The sequence below is a fragment of the Hydra viridissima genome, unplaced genomic scaffold (assembly GCF_058129835.1).
Source record: "Hydra viridissima isolate aposymbiotic clone 2 unplaced genomic scaffold, HvirCarnegie_v1 scaffold_9, whole genome shotgun sequence".
NCBI classification, from domain to species: Eukaryota; Metazoa; Cnidaria; class Hydrozoa; order Anthoathecata; family Hydridae; genus Hydra; species Hydra viridissima.
Window position 1 is genome coordinate 14,210,059 of NW_028324308.1, and position 16,762 is coordinate 14,226,820.

The window sequence follows — 16,762 nt, forward strand, 5'->3', positions numbered from 1 at the left end:
GCATCGAAAAAAATTTTCTTTCCCTTAATAAAATGGGTGATAAAACTGATGCTAAAAAGCAAAAAGCAAAAACTACCGCCAAAGAGCGAAAAATTGAAAGTAACATAAAGAAAAATCTTTCCGTAATAAAAATGGAAAGTAAAACTGTTAAAGATCGAAAAGATCGAAAAGTAACAATGGCATCATTAAGAAGGGATGCTAAAGAAAGAGCTATAAAAGACTATACCAGAATGACTAGGGAAGAGCTTGTTGAGGCTATTAAAACAACAAGACCTATCATTGGGTATGGACCTGCTACTCGTAGACGAACGACTGAGGCAAGACCTTTACCTGTTAATGAAAGACCTACCGTGGTTAGGTTTGTTCAACCACCTGTAAAAGTTTCTGTAAAACCGACAAAAGTAAGGTTTGTTGTTGGTTCTGAAAGACCTATGCCTGCTCAAAGACCAAGGTCTAGCGACTTGATTTCATTCGAACCTTCTGCTATCTTGCAAAATCAGGTGACAAGAGATGAACCCTCTATTCTTAACACACCGGTTATCGATTCAACAAACGTTATTACACCTAGACCGGTTCCAGCACCAAGACCTGGTTTATTTTCAAGTCTGAAAGCAGTTACAAAAAGTGTGACATCCTATGTTGCAAATAAGTTTAATGATATTAAAGAATGGATAGAGCCCTACGTTCCTGAAGTAGTCAAGAAGAATGTAAACGAATCAGTGGAACAAATCAATGAAAAGATAAAGTCTATCAAATCACTTGTATTAAGAACAGTGTATAAACATCCCGAGTCAAAACAATTTACAGTAAAGTTTAAAATGACTGAACATTCAGCGGAGCGAGCTGTGAGACAATTTTCTTACAGGCCATCTTCTCGATACCAAGACCTTGAAGCCTTTTTTAATTTGGTAAGAGAGTCAGCCATTCAAGCCATGGAAGGAGAAAGAAACACAAAGGTAAGAATTATTTTAACGTGTGAAATGATATCTGTAAGCATCATCACTGGTGAAGAAGTGACTCGAGAAGCAACCTTTTCATCAAGATCAGAGATTATTCTAGCAGCTACAGATGTAAGAACGCTCATAGGTGAAATGGAAGAAAAAGTCTTGGAAAGTAGTGTCAAATACAATGCTTTAGGATCTAATTGCACTATATCTAAAATTTTAAGAATGGACATTAACTTTACTGATTATGAACCTCTCAGTGGTTCTTCCTACATGGAGCTGTCTGATGATCTGAAAGACAAAAATGCTTTAAATGGTCAGTCACTCGAGCTTTGAATATGAAAAATAAAAACAACGAAAGAATTGATGAAGACTTGGTTCTAAAATCAGAAGAGCTGAATTGGGATGGAGTAACATTTCCTGTGGATTATCATAAAATCAGCACGTTTGAAGTGAATAACCCAACTATTAGCGTGAATGTCTTTGGGTATGAAAATAAAAAACCTTACCCTTTGCGAATATCTGAATTTGTTGACCGAAAGCACTGTGTTGATTTGTTGTTTATTTCAAACGAAGACACTAACCATTACTGTCTCATTAAAAGTTTGAGTCGATTGATGTCTACGCAAACATCGAAAACAAAAAGAAAACAACATTATTGCCGAAATTGCTTGCAAGGTTATGACCAAGAAGAAAAGCTCCAAAATCATCAACCTTATTGTTATGAAAACGCTACAGTAAGAATTGAACTTCCTAAAGAAGGGACAACCGTCCAGTTTAAAAACTATAACAAGTCTATGAGGGTTCCATACGTCGTATATGCTGACTTTGAAAGTTTCATCAAATCTGTCAACACTTGCACACCGAATTTGAAAGAGTCATACACCAAACAATATCAAAAGCATGTCCCAACCTCCTTCTGCTATTATATCAAATGCTTTGACGATAAACTTTACAAAGAAAAACCAGTCATGTACACAGCAGAAAGCGATGACGATGATGTAGCTCAAAAATTTATAACCATGCTTGAAACAGACCTTATAAAGATTTTCGATAAGATTGATTTAATAAAAAAGAGAGTGATGCTTAAGGCAGATAAAAAGAATTTTGAGGCTGCAACTCTATGTCATATTTGCAATAAAGATCTTAACGGTGATAAAGTCTTAGACCATTGCCATTTGACCGGAAAGTATCGTGGAGCTGCTCATAACAAATGCAACTTGGATTATAAAATTCCAAAATTCATTCCCATTATTTTCCATAATTTGTCTAACTACGACAGCCATTTGTTCATCAAGAAATTAGGTGAAAAGATCACTTGTATACCTAATAATGAAGAAAAATACATCAGCTTCTCTAAACAAATCAAAGTGAGAGAATTCACTGATAAGAAAGGTAAACTTCGTGAAGTATGGAAAGAGCTAAGGTTTATTGACAGCATCAGATTCATGGCTGGTAGATTAGAAAATCTAGCTAAAAATCTAACCGACGACCAATGCAAAAACGTTAATCAATATTACTCTGGAAAGCAGTTTGATTTATTAAGAAAAAAAGGTGTTTACCCTTAGGAATGGATGGACTCGATTGAAAAGTTTTCCGAAACGAAATTACCTCCTATCGAAGCATTCCATTCCAAAGTGAATGATGAGGAAATAAGCTCCGAAGACTATGCACATGCTCAAAACGTTTGGAAGGTATTTGAATGTAAAACGTTTAAAGATTACCACAAACTGTACAACGTGTCCGACGTTTTGATACTTGCTGATGTCTTTGAAAATTTCAGAGACGTGTGTTTCACCTATTACAGGCTTGATCCTCCTTGGTATTATACCTCACCCGGTTTGGCTTGGGATGCAATGTTAAAACTAACTGGAATTCAGTTAGAGCTTCTAAGCGATATTGATATGCTTCTCATGGTTCAAAGAGGGATACGCGGTGGAATTTGCATGATCTCCAAACGACATGCAACTGCTAATAACAAATACATGAGTGATTATGATCCTTCACAACCTTTAAAATTCATTCAATACTTGGATGCTAATAACCTTTATGGTTGGGCCATGTGCAAACCTCTTCCTGTTAGAGGACTTAGATGGATGGTTGAGGATGAACTCTCCAATTGGAAATCCTTGCCTTGCATTCTCGAAGTCGATTTAACCTATCCTGAAAGTCTACAAGACTAACCATTGGAAAAGTAGATAAGCTTGTTCCCAATTTAAACAATAAAGAAAAATATGTTATTCACCATGAAAGCCTAAAACTATATGAACGGTTGGGATTAATCATCACAAAAATTCATCGTGGTATCACCTTTGAAGAAGAACCTTTTATGAAACAATACATTGATCTCAACACTGGATTAAGAGCAAAAGCTAAAAACGAGTTTGAAAAGGAATTTTTTAAGCTCATGAACAACTCCATGTTTGGAAAAACAATGGAGAATATTCTAAAGCATGTTGATATTAGACTAGTCACCACGAGAAAAGAAGTCTTACAATTATCCAAAAAACCTAATTATGAGAAAAATACCATTTTTGATGAAAACCTAATCGCAGTTCACATGAAGAGAACAAATGTCTTTTACGACAAGCCTGTTTACTTGGGACTGTGTGTTCTAGACATAAGCAAAACTCTCATGTTTGAGCATCATTACGACTACATCAAACCTAAATACGGAGATCGCGCGAAATTACTCATGACTGACACTGACTCACTCATCTATGAAATCGAAACGGATGATTTTTATCAAGACATTGCTGATGACGTTGAAAGCAAGTTTGACACGAGCGACTTTCCTAAAGATCATCCTGCTATTCAAAACGTTGGGTTTAAAGTAGGCTTGAATAAAAAAGTTATTGGAATGTTCAAGGATGAAACCGGCGGCAAGCAAATTAAAGAGTTTGTTGGACTTCGACCGAAACTCTACTCCTACAAAACCTATGAAAAAGAAGAGAAAAAATGCAAAGGGGTTAAAAATAAAGTCGTTCAAAAACACATCACTCATCAAGACTATTACGACTGCTTAATGAACAAGACAGAAAAGCTCGCAACCATGAATGTTATCCGATCTCATCTTCACAATGTCTACACCGAAGAAATCAACAAAGTAGCACTCAGCGCTAACGACGACAAAAGACACATCTTGCAAGACGGCATTCACACGCTAGCCCTCGGACACTACAAACTAAAACCTTGTTTTACATTTATGGATTATGATAAAGTCTTTGCTCTAGAATAGCTTACGACAAAAGAAACGTTTTTCTACTACTTCATTGCAGGTTCTGACAAGATATTAATACGTCAAAAAAAAGATCGGCTTAAGTATAGAAATATATATCAATGAGCTAGAATCTAATAACAATTTTCCATTAAAAAACACAACGCTAACTTGAATTCCTTAAGTATGGAAAAGTATCAATGAGCTGGTATCCTAATTACAATTTACATTTACACAACACCATCTTGAATTCCTTAAGTATGGAAAAGTATCAATGAGCTGGTATCCGCTTTTTCTAGTAGTCCCATCATCAACAAAAGAAGTAATAGATTTAGGTTACTAAAAAGTAACAGTGCCATGCTTGTGTGCAAGTCAACATTGATGCTAGACGTAATTCAATATTAATGCTGAATGCTGTTGCTTCAAATGGTGCAAAACGTCTACTCATCTAAATTAAAAGGAAAGAAAATGAAAATACAGAGGTCTATATCAATCTCGTAAAAAACCATGAGTTGCCATGGCTTAAAAAAATCTTTCGAGATGGGAATTATGTGTTCCAACAGGATGGAACTCTGAGTTATGAACCCTAATTGACCAAGCAGTTTTTTTAAAAACCAATATGAGGAACTTTTGCACTAAATAATATTTGGCTTTCCTCCTGCCAAAATTTGAATTAGCTTGTTAATTCAATATGGAGAGTTGTGGAGAGCAAGGCATGCAAAAAAAACCCACTCAAGAGTCAGGTCTCCATTATAAGAGCTTGGAACTCATCTTAAAGCAATACCATATCATTGTTTGCCAGGCTTTTCGTGTGCGTTAGAGGCTCTCATTGTAAAATTTGGAGATCAAATCGAATATTAAGGTAAATAAGTTTTTTTATCTCAAACTTTCTTACAATAAGTATTACTTTTGGCACTAAACTTTTGTTAATCTAGTAGTAAGAAATCCGTGAACCGCTGCCGCATCATGTATTCGGTGAAGCATAATCGTATGTCAAAAACCCAAGGGTATTTCTAGTGGCTCTTCGTAATTATTAAACCCAAATTATTACTAACTATGAATTAGCGACTGATAGCTAATTGCATGAAATATTGTTTTTCCTTGATATCAGGAAGATTTCCATTCGGTCTAAGTAGTGATTTCGGAAAGCTTACAAATATTACTAACACAACTTATTTGTAACTGGTCGTGGTGATGAGCAAGATTTTCCCAATAGCGGTACAATCATATCAGTTGTGTTGGCAGCCACAAAATAGTGATCAAAAGAAAAGTTGTTACTAAGAAGAAACTATGATTATGATTTATAGGTAAACCTTAAAATATGAAACGCTTGTAGATTTTGTGCATTAAATTGAACCTACTTTAATGTTAATACCGGTGTTGAAAAAAAGACTTTTCATCAATTCTGACTGAAATTGTACTGCCCATTGTGTTACTATTTCCCTTTTTAAGCAATAACTCTCGATATTTTACGATATTTTGCATTTGTGAAAAAAGAAATGATATTACACCGAGTACTGAATGTGAAGTGGGAAAGGACAATTAAAGCTTAAGATTTAAACCCCTGTTCTGTTGAAAGTGAGATAAATAAGTGAGAAAAATGAGTTGAAAAACCCATCAACTAAAACTATTCATTAAAAGAAACATAAATATAGATTCACATCGAATCCATGTAGAAAAACCAAGTTTTCTTAAATTTGGAGCAAAATTTCTCCTCTCATATTCTTATAAAAATGTTTTCTAGAATGAAAAATCTTCAAAAAAAAAATGTTTTTCACAATAAATTATTTCTTTTAGGTCAATGCATTTTTTTAGGCGGGAAGCCAACCAGACCAAGCTGGTATTCCAATCATACCAGCAGCCATTAACTCATAATCATTTTAGTGGGTAAATTATTTGAATAATCTTTAAATGCTCAGCCATTTTTAGACCTTTTAATCATTAAGCTATGCTTAAAATCAACCTGAAAGATCTTTATATGATTCACTTTCAACCAATGCAACTTTATGCCCAATCATAAATTTATGAAATGTGGAAAAGAGTCGAAGACAATTGTTACTAACAAAAAAAAAATTTAATAGTGGATGAAACGTTGGTAAAATTTAATTTATTGTGATTTTGCTAAATAATATTTCATTTATTATAAGCGTAGAATCTCAAACAAATCTTTATTGTCAATCCATGAGTTGAATGAATCTGGATAGCCAACTTAATTTACTAAAGACTTTGTTTTGGTTTTCCTTAAGATTTTTTCTATCCTAAAAATATCTTATCGTGTTTTTTGTTTTCTTCCTAACATGTTTCAGTATTTTTTTACTATTATAAGTAGGGACAGGCGAAAAACACGAAAACACGGAAATTACGGTGTTTTTCGCACTTTTACCGTGCTTTTCGCCTGTCCCTAAAGATAAGCATTAATCTTATATATCACTGGAGTTGTTTTTTATACTGCAGATACAGTAAAAACTTTTCCATTCCATCTAGTTGCGTTACCCATTTGGAAGAACCAGTCCAACTGGTTTGTGTTATTCCATTCGAAGACTTTTTTGCTTATTCTTAATTTGTGAATAACTGAAAATTTTGGTTTTGGCTTCAACATTTCGAACTTTTCTGAATATAGATTTATCCTCACAACATTACCATTCTTCTTTACGCCATAATTTTTCCATAAATGTGTCATTCTATTTTTCTACTTCATTCAGTTTTTCCTCATTTTCTATATAGTATAGTTCAACTAGACTTTGTACATCTTTATTATAAAACTCTTTACCTTCACAAATTCAAGTTTTAGTTGTCTTTCGCTCATTGTATAAATTATTTAATGCTTTTACTTCAGTCTACAGTTTTACTACAGTCTTTTAGAGCAACGAATTCAGCCTATTAAGAAAAAATGTGAATTGGAAGGATCTTATGCTTTTTGAGATTGAAAATCAATGAGATGAGCAGCTTAAATTTCATCTACATAAAGAGGAAGTTTATTTCAATTAAAGCAAGATACTATTTATAATAATTTAATCATCCAAAAACAAAATTCAATATTTTACATTGTAAAAAGTAAAAATGAAAAGATGCCAACGTCCAAAATAATATGACCCTAACAAAAAGCGAAAAACATGTAAAGGCAAAGGTACGTAAAAACAATACAGTTAAAAGTAGTACGGTTAGGAGTTTTATGAAAAAATAGGTGATTTTTAGGTTCTACGAGAAAGAAGTAGACCGGAGTTTTTAGTTTTACAAAAGAAAGAGAGTGTAAGAAATAATTTATTTAATTTAAAGAGGAGAAATTTTTAATTATGATAACGAAAGAAAAAAAGGAAAAATAATTTTTATTATCAGAATTTAAATAAGAAACATTGCACGAAAAAAAAGTATGAGCGTACCATAAATAACTCAGAGTGCTACCATTACACAAAACCAAGTGGTATCCCCACAACCCTATAAACACAATCCTCCTAATCCAAAAACATAAACACAGACCAACATACACAAAATGACCGCTGAAAAGCCCCGCCTCACAATACTATTAGTAAAAGGTTTACTTTTACCATATTCTCTTTTCAATTGTCTATGCAATTCATCATCTTTCAAATGAAAAAGATCTACAACTTTAGGAGCAATTAAGCTCGACGCTAAATGTTTTACTTTTTTAAAGAATTAAATGTATTAAACTGATTGTAAACATCATCTGTGTTCCAATAATCTTTGAACCAATAATTTATTCATCTTTTTTCTATACTTAGGATTATCAATGCTATACATTTCCTCCTGCATTAGTTTTTCAAATACATTTCTAGTTGATGCATCCTTGTTCAGTAGATAGCATACATTATGATGATATGCTGCATAATAAACTCTTTTATAAGTTTTCTTTCATATTTTCGATGTAAAATCTTCATTCAATCTTTCTTCCAGTTTTGCACTAGGTGTAGTAAAAGTTTACCAGGTAAATGCAACTCCTTGTTAACTATAAAGTTCGACAATTATCAACCTTCAGCCTTCGTACCATTAACTCTTAGCTAATCCAGTTTTTGTATTATCACATACTTTACATTTTTCTCGTTTCATGTTACGGCCCTTTTAAGAAAAGGTAAACTCAAATGTGGTACTACCTTTAACAACTGACATTTTTTTACAGATTTATTCTTTTCTACTATAAGCAGTAGCAAAAGACAGAAGCTGGATCATCCTATTTTTGACCATGTAATCAAGCATAAACATAAATCCTTTTAAAAAATCCCGTTTAAAAAATGGTTAATTTTTTTTACCATCATTTTTCGCAGATTTTTTAAGGAATGACGCAATAAAATCGACCATATGCATAAACATCAACAAATGGTAAAAATGATGGAGATCTCATTTCAATCATTGAAGCAACCGTCAACGCATGGTGAAGTTTTATCTATTTATTGTAATTGCCACAGAACTTTTAAATATCTCAATCGCAACAATTCAGCATTAAAATTTCATAAAATTTTCTATCAATTGTAAAAGCTCTAATAATAATCGATCAAAAGGGTTTTCCGATTATATGAATTTTAAAGAGACATGTCATAACCGCAAATATTTTTTATTCTTATTTTAGTGCTACATAATAAATGAATCAAAATATAACTAGCATCTAACAAAAAAAATACTTTATGATGTGCTTTTATTGTATCTGATGGAATGATAAATCTTTCATAAAGTGAATGTAGTCGGACATTTCTATTTAAAGGTGCCACACCTTTTGGATTTAAGTCACAAAATCGCGAGGTTAGAATTATTTTTTTCTCTCCTATTTTAAAAGTTGGGAGAAAATGAGTTATTAATTTTAGTAAGTAATAATTGATTTTAAAATACGCTCTATTTTACAAATTTTTTTCTAAATAATTTGTTTAAAAATAAATTATTTAAAGCATAAGTTTTTATTTCTGTAAAAACTAAAGCTAAAACTTTAAATAATTTTTACTTTAAGAAAAAAATCAAAAATTTTCTCCCAACGTTTACAATTGGAGATTGAACAAAGTAATTCTAACTTCGCGAAATGTAAATTGAGTGCTGTTAAACTTTTAAATTAAAGTTAAACTTTTCTATTCTTTTCCATTAAACCATGCTGAGCCAGCCAAAGTTCCGTCAGAAATATTTCAATAAACAAATAAACATATCCGTTTATTTAGAGCTCCAATATCTTTTTTTAGTAATGAATCCAACTACTTCACAGTGGGCCAGGGGTGAGCTAAACCCGCCAAAACCATCTTCTACATTGGCTTAATTCCTTTTTTAATGAAACTAGAGACCCCCAGCATTTTTAAAGTCATTTAGTTTTTTCCCTGCTATGATTTTTAAGCTCAGTATATCAATTTTACTATGGAAATGTCAATATGTTAATTTTCAAATATTGGTCAAAATAAAAAAATCATATAGTAAAGAAAAATGAGAATAGAAAGTCAATTTTAGGACATTTTAATACTATAAAGGGATATGTTAGTCCATAGATACCTGATATTGAAATTAGAAAAAGAAGTATGAAAATTTATTTTTTATACTTGCATTCTTTCAAAGTGTTTTTCAATAAATTCCCTTAGTATGACCAAGCCTTTTTTTAACGCTTAACTTTACCCAAGCAGAAAAACACGTGGCCACATTAGGCCACACATGAGATCAACTTTAAATAACACTCCCATATATATATATATATATATATATATATATATATATATATATATATATATATATATATATATATATATATATATATATATATATATATATATATATATATATGTATATATATATATATATATATATACAGTACTGTGCAAAACATAGTAGTACCTAAGAAAATTTCTAAAAAATGTACGTTTAAATAAATATAAGTAAATAATATTGAGTTTTTATTAAATCAAATTAAGATATTTATTTATTTTAGTTCATAAATATGTTTATAATGTTTCTTTTATAAATATCTATTAGATGGTTTCAACTTGTATCGTTTTTCACCCACTTATAATGTTTTTTTATTTATTACGGACAAGGATCAACACCTGAAATTGATTACATCAACCACTGTACTATTTATTTATTTTGTTTAAATTTATTACTGTTAAATATTTTTTGATAAATAAGAGTGTGGAGAAGAATATTTAGTTACTGTTGAGGTATTGTGTTTTTTAGAGTTTTTTTCGTTTTAAAAATTTTTTTTTTATTTCAAAAGTTTTGTTTTTGTCTTTTTGTTTTATAAAGTTACTTTTCGATACGAATAAAATTCCTAAAATATCGATAAATGACAGAAATTGCATCATTGTTTTACGTAAAAAGGGGTATAGTCACGTTAAAATAACAAAACGTGTGAATTGTTTGCGAGCGTCAGTTCAAAAAATAGTTAAAAAATATATTGAAACTGGTTATGTAGTGGATAAAAAGAAATCTGGTCTTCCCAAGAAGTTTAGCCCACATGATAAACAGTTCTTAAAAATAACAGCGCTACAAAATCCCAAGAAAGTAAGCGCACAACTCGTTCAAGATCTTAAAAGAGCTAGTGGAACTTTAGTACATGCATCTACTGTGCAACAATCTTTGTTAAAACCTGGATTAAAAGGTTGTGTAACAATTAAAAAACCATTACTATGCAAAGGTAATAAAGAAAAAAGATTAAAGTTCTCCAGAAAGCACAAAGAGTGGCAGAAAAATCGATGATATAAGGTATTGTTTACAGACGAATTAAAATTTCAAATATTTGGGACAAATAGACATCAGTATTTTAAGCAAATAAAGGGAGAGGGATTGAAGGAGCCATAACTAGCATCAACTATCAAACATGGTGGAGGGAATATTCAAGTTTTGGGGGGTATTTCAAAAAAAGGGGTCGAGGATATTGTTAGAATAACAGAAAAGCTGACAGGTGAAAAATATAAAAATATTTTACATAACCATACTGTGCCTTCTGGACGACAACTTATCGGGGATTATTTTATCCTACAACAGGATAACGATCCCAAACATACTTACAAATTAGTTAAAAATTATTTGTCAAATCTGGATGAAGAAGGAGTGCTTCAAAACATGGCCTGGCCTCCTCAGAGCCCTGATTTGAACATAATCGAACATGTTAGGGACTACTTAGACAGAAAGAAGATGGAAAGGTTGGCAAAGAATGTAAATGAGCTTTGAATGTTCTAAAAGAAGAATGGTATAATATCCGTATCACATTTATTGAAAATCTGTATAAAAGTATAAATAAAATGCTTCAAGATGTTATTGTAAATAAAGTTAGTCACACTAAATATTAGTAAAGTCTCTATGTATAGTTATAAATTTAAATGTTTTTAATAAAACTTCTATTATTTTACACAATTTGATAAAAAATATGTTTGTACCTGTATTTAGTTTTAATTTTCTTTTGTTTGACATTTTATCCTGAATATTCTAAAATTTGCACAGTCTGTATATATATATATATATATATATATATATATATATATATATATATATATATATATATATATATATATATATATATATATATATATATATATATATATATATATATATAAATCGTTTGTTGTAGTGTTGTATTGAAATAATACAATGCTCTTGTTCGTTGAAAAGTGCTCGATGTTTAGGAAATTTATTTTGATTATATATAAATTTCAAAACAGAGCGATTTATAATTATAATTAAAAACGATAAAGAAAAACTTTTATTATGGAACTTTAAGTTTCATGCCTAACGGCAATCATCAGCCATATATTACAAAATTAAACGTTAAAATTACATTTATAATTACGGTGGCGTGAGTTCTAATGACTCCATGGAAACAAAATCTTAAAAGTATAATGAGACGTAAACGTAAAGTGAATTGAAGTGAACCAGGATCAATCTTCGGTATCAAATGAGGAAATAAGGAACTTGTTCTTGTGCCTGCACTTCGAGGCCATTTCACTCCTTGTATTAAGTAGGTTATCTCCTTTGTACATCAAAATTTGAAACTTCTCGTTCAAACAAAGGTTACAAACTCTTGATGTTGGGTTGTATGGTTTGCATTTTTTAATAATTTTCCATCTGATACAAGGTGTGAAGTTTTTTTCTTTTAATTTCCATACCTCTTTTGACAGCTCTGTATCGTTCTTGTACCTAACTGCATTAAAGGATTTTAAGTGGTTAGCATACCGAGCTTTGAAAGATGTTTCGCTAAGTCCTATATACACTTTTTCTTTATATTCCGGATTGTTCGAATATAAGGTGGCCTGATAAACGATATTGTTGGAAAGGCAACGGTTGTTCATTGGACATTTCGATTTGTCAGTGCAATTGCATTTTATTTCATTAGCTTTTGCCTCATCTTGCAAAATGTTTTTGTTGTGAGAGTTAATAATGGATTTTATATTTGGCATGCAAGAATAACTAATTTTGATTGTGTTTCTATTAAATATTTTACGAAGCATGTGGTTAACTGGGAAGTGGAGGTCGATGAGGTTCAAAAAACATTTACCTATTTTTGTAACAACATTTGCACTGAAAGGAGGATTATACCAAATTATCTTACGTTTATGGTTGCCGTTTGTTGATTGTATACTTGGATGGTACGCAAGTTCACAATTGTACCCCGATTTTTTCAAGGCTTCTTGATTAGGAGGAATACTTTCTTTAAAAATAGCTTCACTTGACGATGCTGCTGATAATCTTAATTCAATAGTTTTAGGAATACTTTTTATTACACTCGGTGGATGATTAGAACTAGTATTTATGTAATTCAGTATATCATCTGGCTTGCGATATGGTGGAAAAGAACCATCGTTAAGATTTAGTGTTAGATCGAGATAGTTGACTATTTTCAAATTGCATTTAATAGAGATAAGAAGATTGTTATTTTTAAAAATTTTTACAAAATGTTTCTTTATTCTCTCCATTTCCTGACCACTTTTGTTCCTAAAGATAGCTAATCCATCATCTCGATATATATACCGAAAGTGCTTTTTTCATAAAACTGCGAGATTTGATGCAAAATAAAAATTCCCACTAATTCGCAAATCTCCGCGCCATCATATGCCCCCATGGTGACGTCAAATAATCCCCCCCTTTTTCTTAATCCAAGCAGTTCCATTGCTAAATAATAATGATTTCCTTGCATGGCGTATAAATCTCTTTTGTTCGCTATTTATTATTAGATGTTGCTCTGCAAAAGTTATTGCGCTTTTTAGTAGGTTTTCATTAATTGATGGATAAAAATCATTAATATCAAAGATTAAGAACTTACAGAATTGCTTTTCATTTATGGTTTGAAACCAATGGATAACATTTTGAGTGTTTTGCCATTGGTTCAAAAGTAGTTTCTTTCTTAGTTCGGAATTGATGTTGGATAAAATAGATTTTGAAATTCTTCCAATCTCATTTTTAGCAGGATTAATAAGTCTAACAGTTGGATTATCTAGGAAGTTCTCTTTATGGTCTTTTAGGGTTATGAAACAATCTGCAGTACCGTTAATTTCGATTTTATTGTATGCATCGTGGTTAATTAGGATTTGTTTACCTTGTTTATTTACTTGATCTTTGAATTTAGGGTCCGCCTTTTTATACGTGGAAGTAATTGCATTAGTAAGCAGATGATTGTATTGTTCTTTGGGTAGTTTGTACATGTTTGATGTTTTGTCGGCTAGAGTTAAAGTTTTTTTCGAGGTTCGTATAGATTTTATATCGTTTGCTATTTTTTCTTGAAAAACGTTGTTGATTTTCCGAAACTTGATAGTTTTAACAAAATTAATTAAATCATTTTCGAAAGCACACATTTCCTTAATTTGCGGAGGACATTTAGAAGAATTAATACCGTAGTTAACGTAATCGAGAGAATCTTTTTCATTCGATTGTTTATTAATTAAAAAAAGCGCTTTCCACCTCATTCTTTTAATTAGTGTTTCGGTCTTTGCCAGTAATTGTAAAATATAATCTTTCTCTGATGGTATTGAGATATTTTTAATTGAGTATTGCAAGTTTAATTTCTCCATCTTGTGGAGCCTATATATATATATATATATATATATATATATATATATATATATATATATATATATATATATATATATATATATATATATATATATATATAGTATTGTAGAAATTATGTTAATACTTCCAGTAAGAGTGCTCAATACAGCGTAGAATAAGTAGAGCGAATATATTATTACTATAATACAAACTAAATAATTAGCTTGGTTTATATTACATTACTTAAAGTTTCACGCAATAGCGATCATCAGATGTTATAAACGGTTTATAACATCTGATGATCGCTATTGCGTGAAACTTTAAGTAATGTAATATAAACCAAGCTAATTATTTAGTTTGTATTATAGTAATAATATATATATATATATATATATATATATATATATATATATAGGCTTAAAAAAACTGAAGAAGACGCATAAAGAATTGTTTTAGACTTATTGATCACCTAAATCTTGTTAAATGTGGGTAATCATTATCAATCAATATCAACATATTTCGTGTTAAGGATATTACAAAAAAACACAGGTTATTGCAAATAGTAATTCACTAATAAAATTCAATGGCCTAAATAAGATAAAGAAAAGACGAGAGAAAAACACAAGAAATAAATTACTTACATAGTAAAAGTAGAGCTTTACAAAAATTTATAAGTAACACTTATAAAACAGACTTTTAAAAGAGTTAAAATATAGGTCTAATAGTTATTATAATGTATTCACATATACATACATATATACAAATTTACACAAATAAGAAATTATAAAATATACATAAATAAAAAGAATAAAAATTATAGAGGTAAAGAATAAAGTTAAGCGTAACTTTTTATGTAAAAATGATGGAGTGACTTTAAGAACAGATACTTGGATCTATGGATAAAATCTGCTTTTAAAGTGTACGGAAGGGTGTTCCAAGAAAGGATACACTAATATGTAATGGAATTTATTCCGTGTTTAGTTGTCTGTTTTTGTGGGATGGTTAAGTAGTTAAAAGTGACTGATCTTAGGTTATGCCCACACGTTGTCCTACTATTAAAGTAGTTACGAAGTATAGAAGGAAGGAGACCGTGTTGTTGATCCCAGACAAATGAACAATTTAGAAACTGGATTAAATCATAGAAACGAAGAACTTTGGATGTAAGATACAGGATGTCAGTTAGGAAGTTTCTTGGACAGAAAAGAATTATTCGTATTGCTCTATTTTGAAGCAAAACGATTTTAGAACAGACACTTTTTTAACGTTTTTAGATACAGACGGTTTGAGATTGTCCCCAAACTTGGCATACACATCAAAATGTGAACTAAAAATTATGTGATTTATAAATAGTAATGTTTCAAAATTAATGTAGTGTCGAATTTTTGGTAACATGCCGTGGGAATGGTTTAATTTGAGAGTAAAGTTAATTGTGTACGTTTTAAATGAAAGTTTCTCATCTTTCACAACACCAAGATAAGTTATGTTACTAGACAAAGGCAGCTTTTGGGCACTTATCCTAAAGTTCAAGTATTTTGGAAGACTTATTAGTTTTTTTAGTAAAGTTAGTATATTGCGTCTTAAATATTACTATTTCTGTTTTTTTAGAATTCAATGAGATTTTATTTGCTCGGAGGCGTTGAATAAGACTGGCCATATCCTCATTAATATATTTAGTTTTTTGAGGGAGTTTGTCATTAATTGAAGATTTGTATCATCAGCAAAATGATACGAATTTAAATGTTTGATAGAAAGATTAAGATAATTGATGTAAATAACTATAAGAAGAGGACTTAATATGGATCCCTGAGAAATACCGATGCAAACGCTTTTAATGTCTGAGAAGGTGCCATATAAAGCACTTTCTCAGACATTAAGCGTTTTAACAAACTGTTTACGATTGGAAAGATATGATTTAAACCATTGCAAGGGTATGTCGCGTACACCATAATAGTTAAGCTTTGATAGGAGAATGTCATGGTCTACTGTTTCAAAAACTTTTTGTAAATCAATGAAAACCCCACAGGCAAAGTTTCCATTATCAAGAGCAACTCTTATACTTTCTGTAATTTCGATAAGAGTGTGAGCTGTAGAATGCTTTTTGCGAAAACCAAACTGGTGTTTATACAAGCACTGATTTTGGTTTAGGAAGTCGTATAATTTATTATGCATAACTTTTTCAAAAATTTTGTTTAAATCAGTCAGTGCAGTCAACCGTAGATCCTTTTTTGTGTACTGGAATAACTTGGGCCAGCTTGAAGACATCAGGAAATATTCCTTTGCAAAATGAATGATTTAAGATGATACTTAGTGGTTTGCATAGAATTTTTGACACCAGTTTAAGAAGTTTTGTTGGAACGCTGTTCGGTCCAACACTCTTACCTTTTATTTAAAGAGTGGTGGTTTTTTGGAATTTTTAATGGAGTTTTTATAGTCGAGGGTTTCCTCTTCAGTTATTTGTTGCACATAAAAAGAGTTGCTATTAGGATTGGTCAGATACTTTTGAAAGTTCAAATTAGAAATGCTATAGCTTTCCCAGAGACAGTAATGAACTCACTGTTTTTTAGAACTTATTACTATCTTATTACCTTCTGACTGCGAATATAAATATTTAAAGTATCAGCCCCTTTTGCATATTATATAT